This window comes from Arvicanthis niloticus, chromosome 7, assembly GCF_011762505.2.
Source record: "Arvicanthis niloticus isolate mArvNil1 chromosome 7, mArvNil1.pat.X, whole genome shotgun sequence".
Classification (NCBI taxonomy): Eukaryota; Metazoa; Chordata; class Mammalia; order Rodentia; family Muridae; genus Arvicanthis; species Arvicanthis niloticus.
The window spans coordinates 83,967,294-83,989,576 of record NC_047664.1 but is presented as its reverse complement, the minus strand read 5'-3'; the positions used below and the strand labels follow the sequence as shown (position 1 = coordinate 83,989,576).

General features: G+C 33.9%; 1 protein-coding gene across 5 annotated transcripts in view; it reads left to right on the top strand.

Annotated features, from left to right (window-relative positions):
• Positions 1-22,283, top strand: part of Epha5 (EPH receptor A5) — a 308,023-nt gene that overhangs the window by 225,560 nt on the left and 60,180 nt on the right. The window lies entirely within an intron of this gene.

Here is a 22,283-nt window from a genome sequence, read left to right as displayed (position 1 = left end):
CTTAGTTCTTAAGTTTTATCTTGTCTGTATTGCTGGTAGTTGTTATCAGATATGTTCTCGTTCTCACCTTCATAACATCCTCTCTGCTCTGCACAAGAATACTACTAACATGATACTCTGTTATTAATAGAGCCATATAGATTTTTCTAATGCAATGTATTTCTAATTCTGCTTATTTTCTGTCTCAAAAAATTTATCATTGCCTGATTCAGTTTTGAAAGCTGCCTGCTAAGTCATTTGAGAAACAAGGCTATCCTTTATTTGTATCTGGCAGGCATTCTCAAGTAAAACAAAAATATAGGAAATAAGTAAACTTTGCAATGGCTTCTTTTATTCCAATTTCTGGGTGATTTCAACACAAAGACATCAATTGTCATGCACACTTACTGAATATGATTTTTGCTGAATGCTAAGTAGACAAATAACAAAATCCCATGTATTTCATACCAACCTTTTCCAGTTTGAAAATGGGTGATAGACCTAGGGAAGGCATTATTCAGATGTTTTATGACAAACTTATTATAATAAACCTTCCTAAAAGTCTATATGAATGAATAAAGAAGTCATTCATTGTTTTTCTATAGCAAATATATTTTAAATTTTGTAATTGAAACAATGATTAGGGATATTAACTAAGGAAGGCTGCTTGTTTAGAAATATAATGTGGTGTAACTATGCAAAACTAGATCAAAGTCTCTAACAGAAGCAGTTGAGGTTGACAACATGAAAATATTTAATATAAGGTTCAAAAAATTCATAAAAGCAATTTATCCTCAGTTTTCTGTAAAGCATGCATAGCAATTGATTACTTAATATTGATTTCAAAAGAGTACCTGTTCGTTTTTGGAATTTATACTTGAGACATAGCTTTTGTTCTTTTGAGGAACGTTACACCCAAGCTGTCCAAGGGCACCTGCTCTCTCCTGTTTCTTTTTGTTTCTCTCTGGACTGAACTAACAGTGAATGCAAGCCAACACTCCTGCTTCTGCAGGATCAGATGGCGCATTAACCCTTCCAAAAAAATGAAAGAAAAGAAAAACAAGCAAACAAACAAACAAACTTACAACCAAAAGAATAGCAAATCTATCAAGAAGTAAATAGAGGTTCTAATATTATCTAAACAATTTTTGTGTCCATGAAAGTTATGTTTAGCATTCTTTAACTTTAAGGGGTATTGGGTGCTTGATTGTTTGACAGAAATAACTTCAGTGTTTGGATTTTATTTTCTATTGAAAGATTAGTTTGTGCTCATACATATCTTTCTATCTACCCGAGATCTAAGAGATGTGTCCTTTCAAAGGCTTTTCATATCTTGTTAAAGGTTTTGAATGTCACAGTTTTTGTTTGTACATAAGTATTGTGTTCCTGTAATACCAAGGTTTCCCTAAATCAACTCAAATAAGACACAATGAAAAAAATTAGGCAACACCTTGCACACATTTAGGAAATTATTCTAGGGTTCTGGAAAAATATTGAAAACTACATGGATATTCCGTAAAATAATAAATTACATTTATTTTCTCAGTCAGTCTTAGTTAGGATGACTATCTCTGTGATTAAACACCCTGACCAAAGTAAGGTGGGAGAAAAGAGTTTATTCAGCTTACACTTCCACATCATAATCCTTCCTGGAAGGAAGTCAGATAAAGAACTCAAACAGGGCAGGGACCTGGAGGTAGGAATTGATGAACTATGGAGTGGTGCTGTTTGCTCACCATGCTTGCTCATCCTGCTTGTTTTTTATAGAATTCAGGACCACTCAGGTTTTCACTGTTCACAATGTGCTGAGTTCTCCCCAGTCAATCTCTAACACACTGCCCTAGAATCAGAAGGAATTTTGGCATTTTGTTTTTTAAATTGAGGTTTCCTTCTTTCAGATATCTCCACTCTATATCAAATGAACACAAAAGCAGCCAAGAAATTCCCTCTCTGTAACAAAACAAACATAACTGATAAGCATGTATACTCTCTTAAAGTTGTCGTAATTTCCCTTTTGCTTTGAACTATCATTTTCATTGTTTAACTGCTTAAATAAGACAATATAACCAGAGGTGTCAGGTAGATATCTTTGCCAACATTTCTGATAACTGTTCATTATTTGATTTCTCAATGGCACAAAAGAAATTATTCTATTTTATTTCAGTATGTGGTAAAACGTTAATACCAATTATATGCAAAATGTGATAATAATTTAGATCAATATGTGAACTTAACAGGAATTGCACTTGTAACAATAACATTTTGTAATTGTTTGCATGGGACAGAAAATACATTTAGAGTATGTCACATTGTATATTTTAAGATTAGATTATTGCAAGAAGGTGTCACCCATTTTTTTTTTTTTTTTTTTTTTTGGAGTATACATTCAAGATAAAAGGAAGTAAAACATAGGGCTTTATATCCCCTTTGTGTTTCTGTTGGCTAGTTTGCATACATCTTTTAGATTCTTTCTAATTATATGTGGTGTTAGAAAACCTGCAATTGCAAGAATTTTGAAATAGGTTTTGTTGTTGTTGTTGTTTTGTTTTTTTTAATGATGTTGAAAACAATCACGTCTTTAAAGTTGTCCATTTTTCCATTGGGCTTTTTCTTCAAGCCATATACATTTCTTTTTACTGTATTCTTTCTCAATTCTGTTTACATGTCCCCAAAACATTACAAAAGAACTGAAAAACTCTCAGAAAACTAAGACTAATTATCCCAGGAAGATTACAATGTAAGCCCTCTGTAATGTAAGCAAATTGTAACTGTTCTTTAATCTCTTTCTTTCCTCTCTAACAGTATTGAACATTCATATGCTTTTTATAGCATGATATGTTTTTTTCTCTCATATTTACTGTTTCAAAAATACAATTGTTTAATCTGTGGGTTTTGTGAAATTTTTCACAAGTCTCTACTTAAATGGGAGACAGAGCTCCACACTGCTGTCTTATGTTTCTCTTCTTTCTTTAAGCTAGCCTTTTTTTTTTTCTCTTAAACTTCCTCTTTTAGACCATAAGGTCCTAAATCTGAAAATTGACTATGGCCCATGTTTAGTCTAAAATAAACTCAAATAATGATTTAAAGGTACATTAAAACCAAAGTAAAATTGACTACACAAAAGCAATTATTTTACTTGGCTCCTTCTTAATTCAGATTTCATGGAACTGAATAATAGTTTGTGATATTTTATTCCTAAAATCTAAATTTTTCATATGTTCTCATATTTGGTTACATGTCCAGAAAACTTCAGATTTTCTTTATACAGTAAATTGACTCTCTGAGTACATCTGGAGATAAAAAGTCTTCATTATTACATGGATGCCCACTCAAATATATATGAAGTTGCACATAAAGCCCAAAAGGTTAAAGCTTTTATGTCAATTTTGAAACTGGAAAATAAAAACCAAGAAAAACATCCGGAAGAAAGGATTTGTTTTTGCTGCTAAGTCTTTGATGAGATTTTTTTTAAAGAATATTTAAAAATTTGTGTCTTTCAAGTTAAGGTGTTTCTAGGATGATAAATTTAATATAAAGTGGCTTACTCCCTATAAAATGTTATTTTTTTGGACCAAAGTTATTTTCTTTGTTCTGAGTATTCGAAGAATCTGGAACTAGACTTAGCTGCTCTATGCTATTGCCTGTGTCTCTCATTAGGAAACTGACACTCAATTCTGTTGAAATGTCTCATTGATCTCTCAGGTAAGTTTGTTTCTTTAGGGATGCATGTGCATTGTGTATGTATACTAAACTGTAAGAATTAAGACATAGGTGACATCAGAAACGTAAATAGCTTTCAATAGAATATTGTTTTAACTTTTCCTTATTTTACTTGAAAAGATAACAGTAAAAAATGTTTTGCAATTGTCTTCTGGTTCTTTAGTTTTATCAGATTGTAAAGTGCTCAGTCTTTACAGATATCCATTACAAATGTCTGAGATTCTATTACACATCCTAGCCAAGGTGCCTCCTGTGCATTTGAGATTATAAAAGTAATCACTTTTGCTCAAGTGTTTATATTTTATTTTAGTAGACTTATAGATAGACATAATTTCACAGGGTTGAATTACAGTGATGTTAAAGGGAACAGATTTTTAATATAATTGAAATTTGTAGTTTTTCTCTTTGTACAAAAAGGATAGTCTGATTAATATGTTCACTAATACTGGGCAATATGTGAATTCTTATAAATAATAGCCAGTTCTCTACAGAAGAAAACCACAATGGTTTCAGAATAAAATTTCTCAATGTTCATTTGGAACCAGTACTATTCAGAAGTTTTTAATACAACTGTGATATATACTCACATATATATATTCTGACATTAGATAATTGTGATTTCTTGGGCTAGAGCGATGACTCAATGGTTAGAGAACTTGCTATTCTATTCTTGCACAGGACCAGGGATTAGTAACCAGAATGAACATGGAAGCTAAAAACTATCACCAGTTTTATAGCTGCTGACAACACAAGTTCCACGAGATCAGTACCTACATCTGACCTCTGCATGCACCAGGCACATAGACACAATGCATTTGTGCAGACAGAACTCTCATACAGTGAAATCAAAAGAAATAAACATTGTTAAAAGAATAAGGAGTTGTGTTTCCTTATATGAGTATTTTGCAAGGGTATAAATTATTTTAACACCTTCTTTTCAGAAATTTTTACCTAATGTAAATAGCAAGATAATAGTGTTGTCAATAATAATTATAATATTGTCTTATATCTATTATGGCTGACCCATCAGTGAATACCATTTTCAAGACTCACATATACAGTTTCATCATGCCTTGTCTCAAAACTGAATCTGTTAATTTATTGTTGACAAAATTATCTACCTGCTCTCTCTGGAATATTGTTAAGAATCATTCTTCCTGAAGACTTTTTCTCTGGCCTTCCTACTGCTTTATTCTCCATTGCCAAGAACTACATAGCTTATTTCTTATTCCTTTCAGGTCTGTACAAGGTTATGATGCTTTAACAGGCACTTGCTAAAACAATGATTTCTCGTTCTTTCTTCTGCCTACTACAGGTGGTTTCTGAAATGTGTTTCTTCTTCATCTTTTTTTTTCTCTTTCTTTTTTAGAAAAATGTAAGAGACAAGACTATGGTAGGGAAAATAGATACTTAGTGAGGGTGTGTTGCTTGAAAGCAACACTACTATTTTTTGACATGCACATGTGTGTGTGTGTGTGTGTGTATGTGTGTGTGTGTTTGTGTGTAGTGATGGGAGACTGTGGGCACCCAGTTGCTATATGCACATATGGGAATCAGAGGACAAGTTTACAGAAGCTGGATGGATCTCTTCAATTAGTTTTGAGTCAGGGTCTCTACATTCGTTTCTGCTGCTACACGCTGCATTCCAAGCTACTATCTGTCCTGCAAGCTTCAAGTAGATTCTCTCAGTCAGCTATGTGTTAATACATATGCTTGTTCCTACACCCAGCTTTCGGTGAGTTCAGAGAATTAACTTCCAGTCATCTGACTTTTAGAGCAAGTGTTTTTATTTATGTTTTGGTAATCTTTAATGTCTGGTTTAACAGAAAATAACTGGATTCTCACAAAGATTTCTGAGATTTTTTACATGGATGATACATTGCAACTCAAGCTTTCCCCAAACCATTTCCTCATTAGCCACTTGTCTAAATTAGTATCTCTTTTGTAAAATCATATTACTAATTTTATTTTGTAACATACACTTCTATATAAAACTACCTTGTTTATATATTTCTTTGCTTTTTTAGTAATCTCTGAGTCCTCTGCCCTCTATTAGAAAAATTGGAATATAAGCTTTATAAGAACAGGGGTGGATTATCTCATTTCATTCTCTACCACATTCCTAACACATAGGGCAGAATCTGCCATGTAGTACTCAGTAAATATTTGAGAAAATAAAATTAAAGGTGGATGTATTCTTCAGTAGGAACATTGCTCAGTTTCTTCATATTATGAATGTGTATATATGTTCTATATATGTAATGGGGTGAGCAGTAAGTCAGAACATAGTATTCACTGCATACTGAAATAGCTTATAGAATGACAGAGCTTAAAACATTTTTATAAAAACACTTAGAATAATCTTGTTTCCTGATTTTTTAAAAACATCCTTAATAAGCTGACTTCTGTTTATAAGTTACTTGTGAAACTTTGTTGACTAGGACCTCACATTATGAGATGGTGACTCACTCCCCCCCCTTTTGTTTTTATTGATAGCACAACTGTTAAGAAAATTCTCCCTTTTCGTCTGTAATTTAAAATTCTAATAGTCCTATTAGTTTTATCAGTGTAAAAATTATTTTAGAGCAAGAATTCTACTTGGAATCATTTACTGTAAAGTGGTCATGGACTTATTTATTTAATCTCCTTTCAGTTATGGTAAAGATGTGGATTCCAGCAATGTTAAAGGATTTGTCAGAATTTCGCTTCTTTTTTTTAAGTATATTTACTCATTTTTTGTTTTTTTATATTGAATATATAATTTATTTACATTTCAAATATTATTTCCCCTCTGCAAACCCCCTATCCAATTCCTCCTTACACTGCTTCTATGAGGGTGCTACCCCACCTACCCACCCACTCCTGCTTCACTGCCCTAGCATTCCTCTACACTGGGGCATCAAGCCTTCACAGGACCAAGGGCCTACCCTCCTATCAATGACAGATAAAACCCCTTCAGCTCCTTTAGTCCTTCTCCTAACTTCTCCATGGGGGTCCCTATGCTCAGTCCAATGGTTGACTGCAAGCCCACGTCTGTATTGGTCAAGCTCTGTCAGAGCCTCACAGGTGACATCTGTATCAGGCTCCTGTCAGCAAGCACTTCTTGGCATCTGCAATAGTGTCTGGGTTTGGTGTCTGCATGTGGAATGGATCCCCAGGTGGGGCAGTCTCTGGATGGCCTTTCCTTCAGTCTCTGCTCCACTCTTTGTCCCTGTATTTCCTTTAGTCAGGAGCCATTCTGGGTTAAAATTTTTGAGATGGCCCATTCCTCTACTGGTGGACCATGCCTAACCTCTGCATATGGTCTCTACAGGTTCTCCCTCCCCTTTGTGGTGTATTTCAGCTACTATAATCTTCATGGAGTCTTGGGAGGCTCTTGCTTTCCTGGCATTTGGGACTTTCTGGTTGCTAACCCCAGTTCTCCATCCTCCACTTCTACATAACTCTGTTCAATTTCCTGATCCTATGTACATCTCCTCCATCCCCTCCCATACCTGATTCTGCCCCTCTTATTCCTCTTCCCCTTTTCTCTTCCCCCCAAGTCCCTCCCACCCTCTACTTCCCTTGATTATTTTGTTCCCCTTCTAAGGAGGACTGAAGCAGCCACTCTTTGGTTTTCCTTTCTCTTGAGCTTCAGGTGATTCATGAGTTGTACTGTGAGTGTTCCATGCTCTTTGCCAAAGCATTGTAAGAAGTTGCATAGCTAATAGGAGACCAATTCATCTTTGAATTAATGATCACTTTATCAGGATGCTGTTTGATTTCAGTCCTCTTACAGTTCATTTTCAAAGCCAGTGAAAAACAAAAGCTTTGTATCAAGTGCCAAAGAAGAAGTCAATCAACACTGACCATTAACTAAGGGAAAAATAAAGAAATTCTTCTGTTAATGCATGGTCCAGCCCTGCAGTCTTCCATGTTGGGGCTCAGTGGAAAGCTTATGGACTGTGAACGAGAAGAGTGGATCTTACTGTGCATTCACTCTGACACCCTGCTTTTCCTGGTACAAGTTTTTACTCACTCCTCAATGTTAAATTTTGGGCAGGTATCAAGACCTACATCAATCCATTTTTACCCTAAAAATCTTCTACATTCTTTAGCTAAAGCCTTCTTGCTTTTCACTGAAATGTTAAAACAAGGTATCAGTTATTTTTCATATGAATTAGATAACTTTACAATATAACTATAGTTCCTTGTGTGCATATGTTCTCTCTTCTCTTTCAAGTAAGTACTAAGAGACTTCTGTGGCTTTCATATTTAATCTAATTGAATGAGTTACTCAAAAACTATGTGATTAAAAATAACTGCATCAATCATCATTTGATGATATTTGCACATTATTAAGAATGGTAATTGGGAGTCATGTAGTAACTCAAAGATATGATTTACAAAATTTCTGACCCACAAATATGTTTTCTCTGTAAATAATAAAAATTTAATGCATCACAAAATAAATAATTTTAAAAGGAGTTACAAAGAGTTAAAATACTTCCAAGCTTATTGTAGTACTAATTTAGTACATAGATATTTTAGTGTCAATATTATATAGTAGCAGTTGCTTTTATGAATAATAATATCAATAAAACTATTTGTATTTCTCTCTTTATTTTTTTAGGGCATGATAGACATTTTGATGTATTTAGCCTCTCTAAAATATCTGAGTTAGTTTCAAACTTGTAAGATTCCAGGAAAAAATTATATAAAAATGTTTTTGTGTAGCACTATTCAATTTTGAATTGTGGTAAATAAACAAATATTCATAATCTCAAATACTACCAATATTTTTGTAAGAGAGTTCATGAGGATTAAACTTCAGTGGCTTATGAATCAACAATTGATGGGACTTCATAAAACTGTAATAAATCCAGGCTGACATATTGATTAAACTTCTGAGAGTTGTGATCCCGTCTATTTTCTTATAATTACCTGTGGTTTGTTTTTGTTCCAAAACTCCGAATAAAAAACTTAGCAAGCAAAGCATAATTTATTAATGACTGACAAATGGAACAGAATAGTGCTAGAAATACTAGGGGCAAAGCAAAACTCATTGCCACTGTGGGGAGTCAGTCTTCCTGGGAAACTGACCAAAACAAGGTTATTTACTCAATGGCTCAGCAGCATTGAATACGCCACGACAATTTCTCACAGATTAAATATGGAAATGTTACAGCATATCTCAGGACATTGTATAGTATCAAACATCTCAAAGGAAAATCTCTGTGGTACTGAGACAAGTAATCAATGACAGTGATTTGCAATAATGCAAACTGTCTTCCGAGAGAATCTAGACATGTTTGTATTTCACCTATTATAAAACAAACCAACCAAACAAAAAAACCCAGGCTGAAGCCACAGGCAGAAAGCCCTACTTTTCCTTGCATGCTCATTGTCTAAGCGGCATTTCTGTATGACAGTGAGTGATTCATTCCTATTCAAAATAGTGATAGGGAGAAGCCATAGAAGGTAGAGAACTGAGGACATCTTTTGAAGGGAACCATGAGCTTCACACGAACCGGAAATGCAGGTCCATGCAGTTCCATGGTGAAAATCAGCAGCCACTTCATTTGGCCAGAAGGCAGAACTTCAACAGCATCAACAACAACAAAACTAAATTCCCTTAGAAACTGCCAGGGAAAAGAGTAAAATGTTCCAAGTGATTTCAAACACTGGCTAAAAGCCATATTGATTAAGATCTGTGCTCTGAATGATACTGCAAGAATCAAAAATCAAATAAATCTCTCCTGTAGATTAGCAGCTCAGCTTCAAACAGCTGAATTCCTTATTAAGTCAACACACTGACTTCCGATAATGGCTGTGACAGATATCATTATACAAATCACTGTGAAAAAGTGCAAGCTTCTTACCTACAAAAATTCCTTTAGCCCTACTCTGTCCTTTTCATCTCACAGACAATTATTTCTTTGCATTGCATCTTTGGCATGAGTGCACTTTGGTTCATGTACATATTTCTCTTTCTTGTGGCCATAATCATTAAGGAAACAGTGTGTGTTGGCACTAGCTACTATTTAGAGGCTACTACTACTAACTACTACTATTTATTATTATTATTATTATTATTATTATTATTATTATTATTATTTACTCTTCTTACCTTTGTTAATTACCTGTAATCCTTTCTTGCTAATTAAAATTTAGTGCTGGGACTTACCTGTCTTTCATAGACGCCGTTGGTTGAGTTTTCTGTGTTCTTTTACATGGGGGTAGACAGAGAATTGTTGAATAAGTAAATATATATAGTGATCCCAAAACCAAAATAAATTAATACTCACATACCCTAAAAAAAAAGAAGGTGCATCTAGCCCAGTGGGATAACAAAAGATACTGTAATGTGGCCACCAGGAAATAGATTAAGAGTGAAAAATTGCCAGCCATAACCTTCACTGAGGTTTCTTTGAGAAATGTAAAGTAAGCATATAGTATAAGGTTGGCTACTTTGAGTTATTCTTCAATTTTTGACTTCTGGAAGCTTCCTTAAACTGGGTCTTGTACTTGGAATGATTAATGTTCCTGAAATACAGAGATTTAATAGAGGCCTTACGGCTCTAAATTACTGAGTTTCAATGTGATGCCCATTGCTTTGTGGGGAAAAATGGTGAATTCTAGAAGAAGAACTCTCTCTGTAACTCAAGAGTTGCTTTTATTTGACCTATAAACTTAGTTAAGATAAAATACCAAATGCTTCACATCACATTTATTTCCAAAATTTTGTAAGTTTTCAATAAGGTTTGACACAAGAGGACAATTTATATTCGAATTTTAACACTTGGATAATTGAAGATGCTTTAAAAATCAGAATATAATGCTCATGGTGCAAGAGTATCATAATGTCTACTCTTTCACATTTATTTTTATTTCTTTGTTTTCCTTTTTCTGGTTGGTATTTTGGAAGGATTGGTTGATTATTATTACTATTATTGTTATTGTTATTATTACTGTTTTTAGTGTTATGAACACTAGAAACAGTAACACATTCCAGTCATTCAAGCAAGTATCAGTATATATGACCATGTTTTTTTCAGGAATGGGAACAAAATTTTAAGTATGTGAGCATTTTTAAAAGCCCTAATATATTACTATATTGCTGCATAGCTATTTATATAACATGGTACTAATTTGTATTTCTAACAAAGCATGAATTTGTCTAGTAGTTTCTAACCTATTAAATCTTTCATAATTTAATATGATAAAATTGGTTATGCCTTTTTGTATTTCTTTTCAATTTTGAGACTAAGTAGGATCATTAAAATACATGTAAAGTTTTGATATATGTTTATTACTGGTATATTCCATTTTTACAAATATTAATATTTTATATAATGTATATGTTTATACATTACAGGCATATATTTTTTCCATTCACATTAACAAAATCTTAACTTCAAATAGGGAAGGTTGAGCATTGAAAGTTTCTAATTTTCTTTGCCATTTTAGTAATGTTTTCCATAGTATGTAAAAATGTTAATTTTGCATGTTTATATTTCTGTATTTTACAGCATTAGGTAAGTGTTTATTACTATCATTAGTGTTCACTCAAGTTCTTATCTCTGGTTTTCAAGTTATAGTGCTCACTGACAATCTCAATCGAAGTTTAGTCTGTACTGATTCTCTAGCCAATTGTCCAATTCATAGTAGCATCATAATAGTTTAAATTTTATAACATCAAATATTTTTAATATCTGATGAAGCAAATACATTGTAGGAGTCTTAAAATCATAAGTATAAATCAATTATATAATTTAAATACACTGTGTGCCAATATATGTGTGTGTATGTATCTATACAATTGCATATATAAAGTAATAATTATAAGCAAATTTAGTCACACTATTATAAAACATTTTATTAAAATTGTCTTTTCTAAGCAAAGAAAATTTACTTGCATGGGATAAAATACATTGATTTAAAGTGTAGCATCCACATCTCTCTCATGAACTATTTCTCACAATACATTCTTAACAAAATGCAAGCTCTTTGAACTTTGATAAGTTCATTAACCATGCATAGTTTCATTCTATAATAGTGCAATTCAGTCATATAACTGAATCTCTAGTCCCTTTAACTTCTCCACCTTTACAGTGGTGATAGGCATGAGTCAAACATGGAATCATACAAGTTGTGAGAGAGAAGAAATATGATCAAACCATGTATGAAAATTTCAAAGAACTAATAAAATATTTTTACAATTTTAAAAGCATCATACAAGTACCAAAGTTACAAATCATAGTGTAGAAAACAACTATATACTAGAAACTGGCTTTCATATTTTTTATTTTACTTTCTAAAACTCACTCATATCTTTAATATCCTTTTATTAATACAAGAACATTTTGAAAATGTATTTTAATCAGATATTTTAATAAATAACCCGTGTTTTATAAGCAAGGAAAATTAGAATAATATTTCTTCATATTTATTAGTCCTCATAATTTTTGTTTACCTTCATTAAAATAAATACAGACTCAAATAGCTGGGCACTTGAGGATTCTGGTGACAATCATGTGTTCTTTTATGAAGACTATGAGGTAGACTGGATTCAAAGGAAAATGAGAGATAAAACCCAGTGGATATGGAGGATTTCTTTCCAGATAGAAAGGCAGCTTGCATTTCTCAGTGTGCATATCACCTTCCTACAAAACAGATAAATATAGGAAAACCTACTGGATCAAGTAGTATATTTGTTAACATAGCAGCTTGTTCATCAAAAACAAACAAATTACAAAAAAAAAAAAAAAAACCCACATAATTTCAATGAATGTATTTTCTTTTTATGGAACAACCATGGACTTTTCAGTAAAAATAAACTGAAAACATTCAGAAAGAAGGTAAGGAAAAGGCATCCAACTTTAAAAAAAATTTAATAAGAAGTTATTGAACTAACATCATTCACATTTAACAGAGACTAGGAGGTAGGCAGGTTAGTGGAACAGTTTTATAAGTGTGTGTGTGAGATGGGGGAAGGGGATGATCCTAATAGGACTTGCTGTAATTGAAATGTAAACTGGATTAATAGAAACAAGGCTTTCTAGGTAATGGTAATTTGGCTGTCTCTAGTAAGTTCCATGTCAGAAATAAGATAAGTTAAAAAACAAAGAAAGTAGTAGTTATTAATGATAAGTTCTGGTCATTGAGTCTGATTGTTAGAAAAGTTACAATTGGCTTTCTGTGATTCAGCTTCCCTCCAGTAGTGGATAGCTGTATCTCCCACCATTCCTGTTTCATTAATCATATACAAACAAAATTTTGAAACATAAAGAAGTGAATTATTGTATACACACATGCAAATGTTTATACATTGTAATATTTTCCTGCCGTAAGATACTATTTATATAATATTGTCATTGTGAAGCCAAATGAGCATATTGCTTCTATGGTGCATATTATCCTTGAATTTCATTCAGTTCCATAAGGAGTGAAAAGTGATCTATAAAACCAACTCTTTGATATTTGAATAAGTGAGTTTTAGTATACATCAAACTAAAGTATAAAATAAATAAACAACAGATGAATGAATGGATGGATAGACAGACATATGGATAGATAACAAAACGTCATCCAAGCAGTTGCTAAAAACTTTTAGTATAAACTTACTGTGGAAAGCTCATCAAGAAAACCACTGGAGTCCCCAATCAAGGGTCCTAGGCATAGCAGAGCCTTTCTTCAAAGAGTTTTCTAAGTGGTAGAGAAAACAACAGCAAATAGAGATAAGTCAATCAAGCTAAAGTCTCACCACATGGAGCAGAACCCAGCCCATAGAATGGACGAAATTAGCTGAACTCCATATATATATATATATATATATATATATATATATATATATATATATATATGTGTGTGTGTGTGTGTGTGTGTGTGTGTGTGTGTGTGTATCCCTACTCTCAGATTATAACACGAGACAATTTTCTTTCAAAAGAGATAAGGAAGAACACTTCATACTTATCAAAGAAAAAATCTACCAAGATGAACTCTCAATTCTGAACATCTACGCTCCAAATGAAAGGGCACCCACATACATAAAAGAAACTTTACTAAAGCTCAAAGGACACATTGCACCTCACACAATAATAGTGGGGGATTTCAACACCCCACTGTCAACAATGGACAGATCATGGAAACAGAAAGTAAACAGAGACACAGTGAAATTAACAGAAGTTATGAACCAAATGGATTTAACAGATATCTACAGAACATTTCATAATCCTAAAACAAAAGAATATACCTTTTTCTCAGCACCTCATGGTACCTTTTCCAAAATAGACAATTTAATTAATCACAAAACAGGACTCAGCAGATAAAAAAAGATTGAAATAGTCCCTTGCATCCTATCAGATCACCATAGACTAAGGCTGCTCTTCAATAATAACAAAAACAATGGGAAGCCCACATACATTTTGAAACTGAACAACTCTCTACTCAATGATGACTTGGTCAAAGAAGAAATAAAGAAAGAAATTAAAGACATTTTAGAATTTAATGAAAATGAAGACACATCATACCAAAACTGGTGGGACTTTATGAAAGCAGTGCTACGAGGAAAACTCATAGCTCTAAGTGCCTACAAAAAGAAACTGGAAGCCGGGTGGTGGTGGTGCACGCCTTTAATCCCAGCACTTGGGAGGCAGAAGCAGGTGGATTTCTGAGTTCGAGGCCAGCCTGGTCTACAGAGTGAGTTCCAGGACAGCCAGGGCTACACAGAGAAACCCTGTCTCGAAAAAAAGAACGAAAAAAAAAAAAAAGAAAGAAAGAAAAAGAAACTGGAGAGAGCATACACTAACAACTTGACAGCACACCTGAAAGCTCTAGAACAAAAAGAAGCAAATTTACCCAAGAGAAGTAGACAGCAGGAAATAATCAAACTCAGGGCTGAAATCAAACAAGTAGAAACAGAAAGAACTATATAAAATATTAACAAAACCAGGAGCTGGTTCTTTGAGAAAATCAGGACTCCTAATCAAGCTTTCTTTTCATGGGTGATGTTTTTATAATTGAAATTTCAGCTTCTTTTCCCTATTGTATGCATTTTATTTGTTTATACATGGCATAAACTGTTGGAACTGAAATACTATCTTCCTCAGTGGTCCACTTCTCTCCCCATTCCAGAGCTAGAGCTGTCACTCAACCCCACAGTATAGACATATTTTCAGACTAAAGTAGTCAGATCTGAAAAGGGGGAAAGGTGCCAACCCTGCTTCCAGAGCTGGCTTCTAGATATGTCAAATAACTCCTGACACTTTACCAATGCAATCTATGCAACACAAGTTGTGAGTTTAAAATCCTTAAAAGTATATTCTTCCTCTTTTCTCCTTATCCTGTTTCTATTTTAAAGCAAACATTAGAGAAAACAATATTCAATTATGCAAGCTATAGATTACATTTTGCAAGAAATAGAAGATAAAGGAAGCATGGAAAGGTCATTATTCTGATAGATTGACAGACAATATAAATGGACATAACAGAGCATTCTAAAATAAATTACATGTTCTAAAAAGAGCCAGTAACTTCCATAGTTTTAAATTTCAGAGGGAGCTTTCCAATAGTCAGGAATTTGTGTATTGTGTTTATTTATCTCTACTACTGGTGACCAAGATAAAAACTAGTAAGATTTTAATAAATTTCCTCTTTGGGTTATTGCACTATAAATATTGTCACTATTGGAAGTGATAGAGGGGGTGATGTTCCCCATTTCTGTGAGTAGCTTTCCATCCTATGGTTGAATGACTACTAATATCATGGCCAGGACTTCCGTATTTTCAGAAAATATTTAAGCAAAGAGGAAAGCACATATAATTTAATTGTTTTACTAAAATTGGTCCTCAATATACATATATGTATGCACGTGTATGTAGATATGTACATATATGCCTGTAGATAGGAGTATATGTGTACATATATATGTGTGTGTGTATATGATGTATATGATGTATGTGTGTGTGTGTGCATGTGTGTGTGTGTGATTTAAATGAATTCTGTATATTCTGCCTCTGAAGGAAGTTCCAAAGCAATACCTTTCTTGCAACAATACCTGACATTTCTGGCATGCTGGCTTTTAACATTCATGTAGAGGAAACCAAAATTTGATTTCAGGTAACTTTAAGTTTGTAGTCTACCAGCAAAGCAAGATGAGAAAAAAAAAAAAAACTCTATAGCTATGTTATTTTGTAAGACACATTGTGAAAAGAATCAAGTAACTGGTTGTAATATAGAAGCACAAAGGAATCAATGATAGTACTTACCTTATAATTAACCTAATCCTCTACAGATACATATTAGAGAAAGCCTTGTTTGAATTGTTAAAAGATATTCTAGCATTTGTAGTTATTAAGCTATGTATAAGTGCCTTCATTTGGAGACAATGGTAATTGATATTGTAAACAAATTGCAGGAGATTATTTAAAGTACCAACAAGGAAACAAATTGCTCATAAGCACCTCCATGTACTTTAGTAGATCTTATTAATGTGTAAACAATTAATATGCTAATTATAAATCTTTCCCTTTAATTTATTAAGCAAATTCTCTCAAGACTGTTACAAAACAAGCATATTCAATACAAAGTATTCATTTACTAAGTGTGATATCAAACCTTCTTAACCTTTTAATATCTAGAAATTCTTAACTGCTAAAAATTTAAGTGATTTTTTTGTTGTTGTTGACAGTAAGTTTCCTTATTTTGTTGTCATGAAATAAGATGTTTTTATTAGCTTTTTGTGTTTAATTTTATTTTTTTGTTAAATCATCCTTACTGTTTAAAATTTATAGCTATACTTGTAAACTCCATAATATATATGAAAAGAAGATGACTTTGCCAACGTTTTTGTATTATAAAAGGAATCAACTGTTTCTCATTATTAGTCTTAGTGATAATAACTGCTTTACCACTATGGAAAGTTTACAAACTATTTTATAATATTTATTGCACTTCAAATAGAATATTGAATAAAACTAATTATATGCAGGATGCTCAATAAAATATCTAATGTTAGTATTGGTCTTATATAAAATGAATTCATAATTCTAGTTAGCCTGTATAAAAGACACACAATCCAGGTATTTTATTTACAAGCCATGAGCCTAGATTGGGCAGGTTTGGAGCTATTCTAATTTATTCCCAAGCTATAAAGTTCCTTATTAGTTGCTGTTTCTCCTGGTCATGTGCTCCTGGTTCATCTCCTCTAATGGCAGTCTCGTAAAACTCCTCCTTCTTTCTTCTTCTTCTCCCTCTATGTGCAAACCCCTCATTTGATCTTCAAGGCTTACCTTTCTCCCTGCACTATCCAGTCACTGGCTTTAGCCTTTTATTGACCAGTTAAATTAAAAGCAAGGTTCATATAGTATTACTTGATATACATGAGGACCTGCTCATCTGGGGCTATCAAATCTTAAGGGCCAGTAATTAGTATTAGAATTGAAGCAGCATCTGACCAACTCACTACCTTTTCCTTTTTTTTCCCTAAATTAAAAGAATCTTTCTTTTATGAAATAAACAACATACAGTAGGAACAATTATGAAACAATTATGAAAATTGTTAGGTAAGAGTTATATCCATAATATTAAATCCATTTATATTTAGCAACTTAAAGTACTCCATTATCCATCTAATCTTGGCGAGTTCAGAGTTTTGTATTTAAATTACTTACTATCTATTTTGTATTATTATACTAAAAACCTCCTCTAGACAGAGAACATCTTCTTGAATCCTAAACAAAGTAAGCATATAGTAAGACTATGACTATCTAGTCTTCAACCTCATCAGAGACCTGAAAGGGAATATTGTCTGAATATGCAGGAAGCACAGGGATGCAACTTCTACAAATTATAGATTTGACAGAAGACAGCTGAATACCTGGACAGTATCCAATATTCTATAAAACACTGGAGCAGCTTCTCTTTTGTGGCTTGCCTCTGAAGTTAGAGAGGTGTTAATCTAGGTTGTAATAGATCTCTTCTCCATAAGTTTATGGCTATGTCAGCCATGTATGGCCTTAAATTTCCTATCTGGCCTCCAGTTCCCATACGTTTAAGCCACTTGTACTTTGTTTGATCTGGGATAAAATCCCAACCCCTTGAAAGTGGATATCTACCTCTTGAAGTGACCAATTTGGAAACAATGATTTTCGGGATGTGTGCTCCATTGTTGAACATTCCTTCAATTTCTGTATTATTTATAAATAACTTTAGTTATGGTACATTTCGATGTTTTGTTTTTGTTTTTGTTTTGTTTTGTTTTTTTTTTTTTGATTTATTGATAGAATGTGGTTTGACCTTGGTATCTGGTCTTGTAATACTCATTTTCTGAGCAATGGTGTTCAACTGTCTTGTGGAAGAGAATTTTTGTTTGGTATTGGGACGTATGAGAAGCCACCTGGGGAGTTTTTAATAAGGAGTTATCCTATTTGCTGGTTGTTAATTTACATTCATTAATCCAATGTCAGCTTTTGCCACATCTTTTACATATTACAGAAGACACAGGTTCCCTTTGAAATTAATTTGGTTTCCTTTCTCTTGAAATGACCTTGCTCCCCACAGTTATAACATTTGAGAGTTTGGATTGTCTCAAAGCCCTTAGTGGTGGCTTCTCTTATTAAGGCCTTATTAGGCAAACGAAATCTAATATAAACTGTATTCACAATCTATTTTTCTACTGATGCTGATCTTGTCTGTAATGGTCAGATTATTTCTTTGTATTCAGTGTTCTCATTTTCAAAAGCTAAAGACTCCATTAGTACCTTTCTTGCTAATAGATCTGATCTACTTCTCGCTACAGCTGAAGTCAATCCTTGCAAAATGTCAATGAATGTTTCTTTTGGATTTTGCATAACCCGAGAAAATAATTTAAGTCTTTTTCCTCTTTCCTCAACCCTGTGCTAGGCATTTAAGTCTGCAAGTGACATAATGTCAGGGTTTCTTCATCATATTTGAATTGCACCTTTACCTCAGCATACTCACTCTAATTTGGCAGCTGAATCTTAGAAATACTGATACCTCTGGCTCTATTTTTTTCATACTTTCTTCTTACCCTCTTCTCCTCACCAGTAAAGCCATTGTAAATGTTGCCTAAGTATCAATATTGCTCTTGCCATGTCTTCTCAGTCCTGGGGTTTCACTCCATTTTTGATAGCCCAAGAAGTCAGGGTTTGTTTTACAAATGGTGAATGCATTAGGAAATTTGTGACACTTTCCCTAAATTTTCTCAGCTCCAACACATCCAGAGGTCTCCATTCAAAGTCCTGAAAATGTTTTTTGGATGATTATCATCTGCTGCTCTTCATTATATACTAACTGGATAAACAAGGGTTTGTTTTCCAACAGCCTTTGGTTGGCTTTCTTTACTTTTGTCTCTGTCTCTACCTGAATATTTTGTCTAATTAATATTTAAGTTCCTCTGTTAATGTTTGTGTCCATATTCCATATCTCTCCAGTGCTTGAATCTCTGTCAGCCTAGGACTTTGGTCAGACTGAGTTACAGTTTTTGTAACCTCTCTTCCACATTGTCCTTGCATCTCATTTTTCTCTTTTTTGTTCTCATTTTGTTCTATACGTTCTTGGATCTTCTGTGTTAAGCCTTGCTTCAGTATTTTATTTTGTTCTTTATATTGTAATTCTGATGTTTTAGTATCTACTTTATTTTGCTTTATTAATTTTAGTAAGTTCTCCTTTAAGCCCTGTCTCCAATTTTTAATTTTCTCTCTTTGTTGTTCAGTCTGATCTGTAAAATTCCGCATCTTTTGCTGTACTGCTCTTCTGAGCCCTGTCTCTAACCTTCATTTTTCTCCCTCTGCTGCTTACCGTGACCTGTAAAATTCTGTACCTTTTGCTCTTATGTATCCTTCCGGACTTGTTGCAGAGTCTCACTTTTTTTCTGCCTATTCTTCATTCTGCTCTATATGTTCTTGTCTCTTCCATTCTATTTCTGGCTTTCATAATTTTATTATATTTTTTTACTTATGTTGTAATTCTGATACTGTAGCCTCTACTTTATTTTGATTCATTATTTTATTAAGGTCTGCTCTAAACCCTTCCTCTAAATTTTACCTTTCTCTTCTCCTATCTGTCAGACATCTATCTGAGCAGTCTCCATGCTCTATATCATTCTCTCTTCTGCCTTAACATTATTTTCATTCTGCATATTCATTTTTTACATCCCTTTTCCCGAGGCTCATGAATTTTTTTCTAAGGCCCTGTTTTTTTGAAAAGACATAGAAAACTAAAATACTTAATAGGCTAAGAATGAAACTTAACAATGCGATAATTATAATTGGTAAAGTGTCAATTTCTTCTAGATCCATCCCTGTTAACCTTTAAACATAGTATTACATAAAATACAAAAGGTCTTTATTGTGTTTGTCATCTTTTGTATCTATTTCTTTCCAAAATAATCAACTTTCAGCCACTATTACCTGATCTAGAATTTTCTGTACCTTTGTCTTTCTCTGCTGTTGGGTTCAGGGTACTGTTGTGGTTTTTGATTCTTTAATTTGTAGGAAGGGGTTGGTCATAGATAAACCTACAGCTTCTGCACTCCTTAGCTGATGCTGTCTTCTGTCTGTTATGCTGAGGGCACGGAGTTTGGCTGTAACCGGTTGGCAGCATGTACACCTATCCCAGGAAGCCCTCAGTTCCGAATCAAAAGTGTAGTTTGGCTGTGCATATCCTGATAAATGTGGAGATGCAAGAAACTGAGTGAGAGGAGCAGGAGTGGGGGAAGGTGAGCTTGCGCAGAGATGCCCAGAACGACCAGCAATTCCTGTGAGAAAGTGTTTGCCTCCTAAGACAGTCACAATTCTGGGGCCTCCAGTCTCTCTCCCAGGAACGAGGAGCCCCCACTGTCTGGGGCATTGGTGGTGAACTCTGCACTGGGGTGCTGCCTCCACTTGCTTGGGTGAGATTGGAGAGGAGAGAGACTATTAGTTAACTCTCTATAACGCAAGCTATGGCCCCTTAAATCAGTCAGTTCCAGAGTGACAGCCAGTGTTTGATTTCCACCCTGATGTCGCTTTAGTGTGCTGTCCTAGGCTACACGACCTGTCCATTTTCGGGGAGTGGAAATTTATCTCAGGTTGGTTTGGTTCTAAGCTGCATGATGGGTAGCAAATATAAAATGAATTTATATAATTCTAGCTAGCCTTTATAAAAGATACCCAATCCAGGTATTTTCTTCTCAAGCAGTAAGCATAGGTTGGGCAGGTTTGGAGCTATTCTAACCTAATTCTCAGCTGTAAAAGTCCCTTGTTACCTGCTATTCCTCTTTGCCACGTGCTCCTGGTCTTTCACCTCTCATGACCGCCTCTTCTGCTTCTGTCTTCTTTCTTCTTTTCCTTCTACTTGCAACCACTTCAGTCAATCTTCAAGTCTCACCTTTCCCCCTCCACTGTTCAATCACAGACCCTAGACTTTTATTAACAAGTTAAATTAAGGAGATAATTTCACATACCGTTATTTGGTGTAGATGGGGGATTTCATTGCTTGGTTATTGATGGGAAGGATCCAACCTCTAGGTGGTGCCATGTCTAGAGCATTAATCCTGAGTTGTACAAGAAAATACACTGAACAAATCATGAGGAACAAGCCAGCAAGGAGTGCTCCATGGACCCTGTTTCAGTTGCTCCTTCCATGCTCCTCCTACCTTGAGTCGTCATCATGACTTCCTTTAATGATAGATTATAAATGATAGATCTTTCCTCCTTAAAGTGGCTTCTAATCAATACTCTATCCCAGCAACAGAGGTAAACTAGGTCATATTCTTTTAATGAGTTAAAACCAAATTAAATTTGTTTTATCTGAGAGGCTATGTTTTGTGCAAATGTGTTTTTAGTGTTTTGTGTCATTTCCTCTTAAACAGTGCTGAGCAGAAAGAGTGCTCTGTAACAAAGTCTTCATGAAACTTCTTAAATATTCAACATCAAGGAAATTGGAATATGAGAAACAATGTGTTACAAAGAATTGAACAACAAGGTTTGAGGAAACTTACATACAGTACACTGCTAACTAAAGTTGTGACTAGTGTTGACATTTTTATATAACCTGCTATAATTTGTTATGAGTTCATTATTGGAAATGTTTTTCAACTACATGTTACATGCTGCAATAGTGATACAGACATTTCAAAGGCTCAGGACAGCTCTCATTCTACTTGTCAGATCAGTGCACCAAGGATGACAGACATTACTTTTCACCAGAGTTACCTGGGACAGTGGCTTTGTAGTTTATTATTTTACTCCAATGAACATTAAATATGAGAACTCTACTGAGAGTAGAGTCATCGCAAAGGGTCATTGCTCCAAACAATATACTGTTTGCTCCAGCAGAGAGAAATAAACTGTGAATTTATTCTTAGAAGTAATGATCAGGCTGTTTTATTTTACTACTAAAATGAAAAAAAAATCTGCCCAAACAATTCTTTTGAGAACATGAGTCTTAGGCTGCCTTTCTTATATATCTGATGTCATCTAATTGGTTTTTGTTATGAGCTCTTACCTGAGAATTTAAGTGTCAAGTATTCACAGATTTTAGTCCTGTTTTTCTGTTCCAGCATCCTGAAGTTTTCTTCCCTTGAGGTATAATCACCTGCT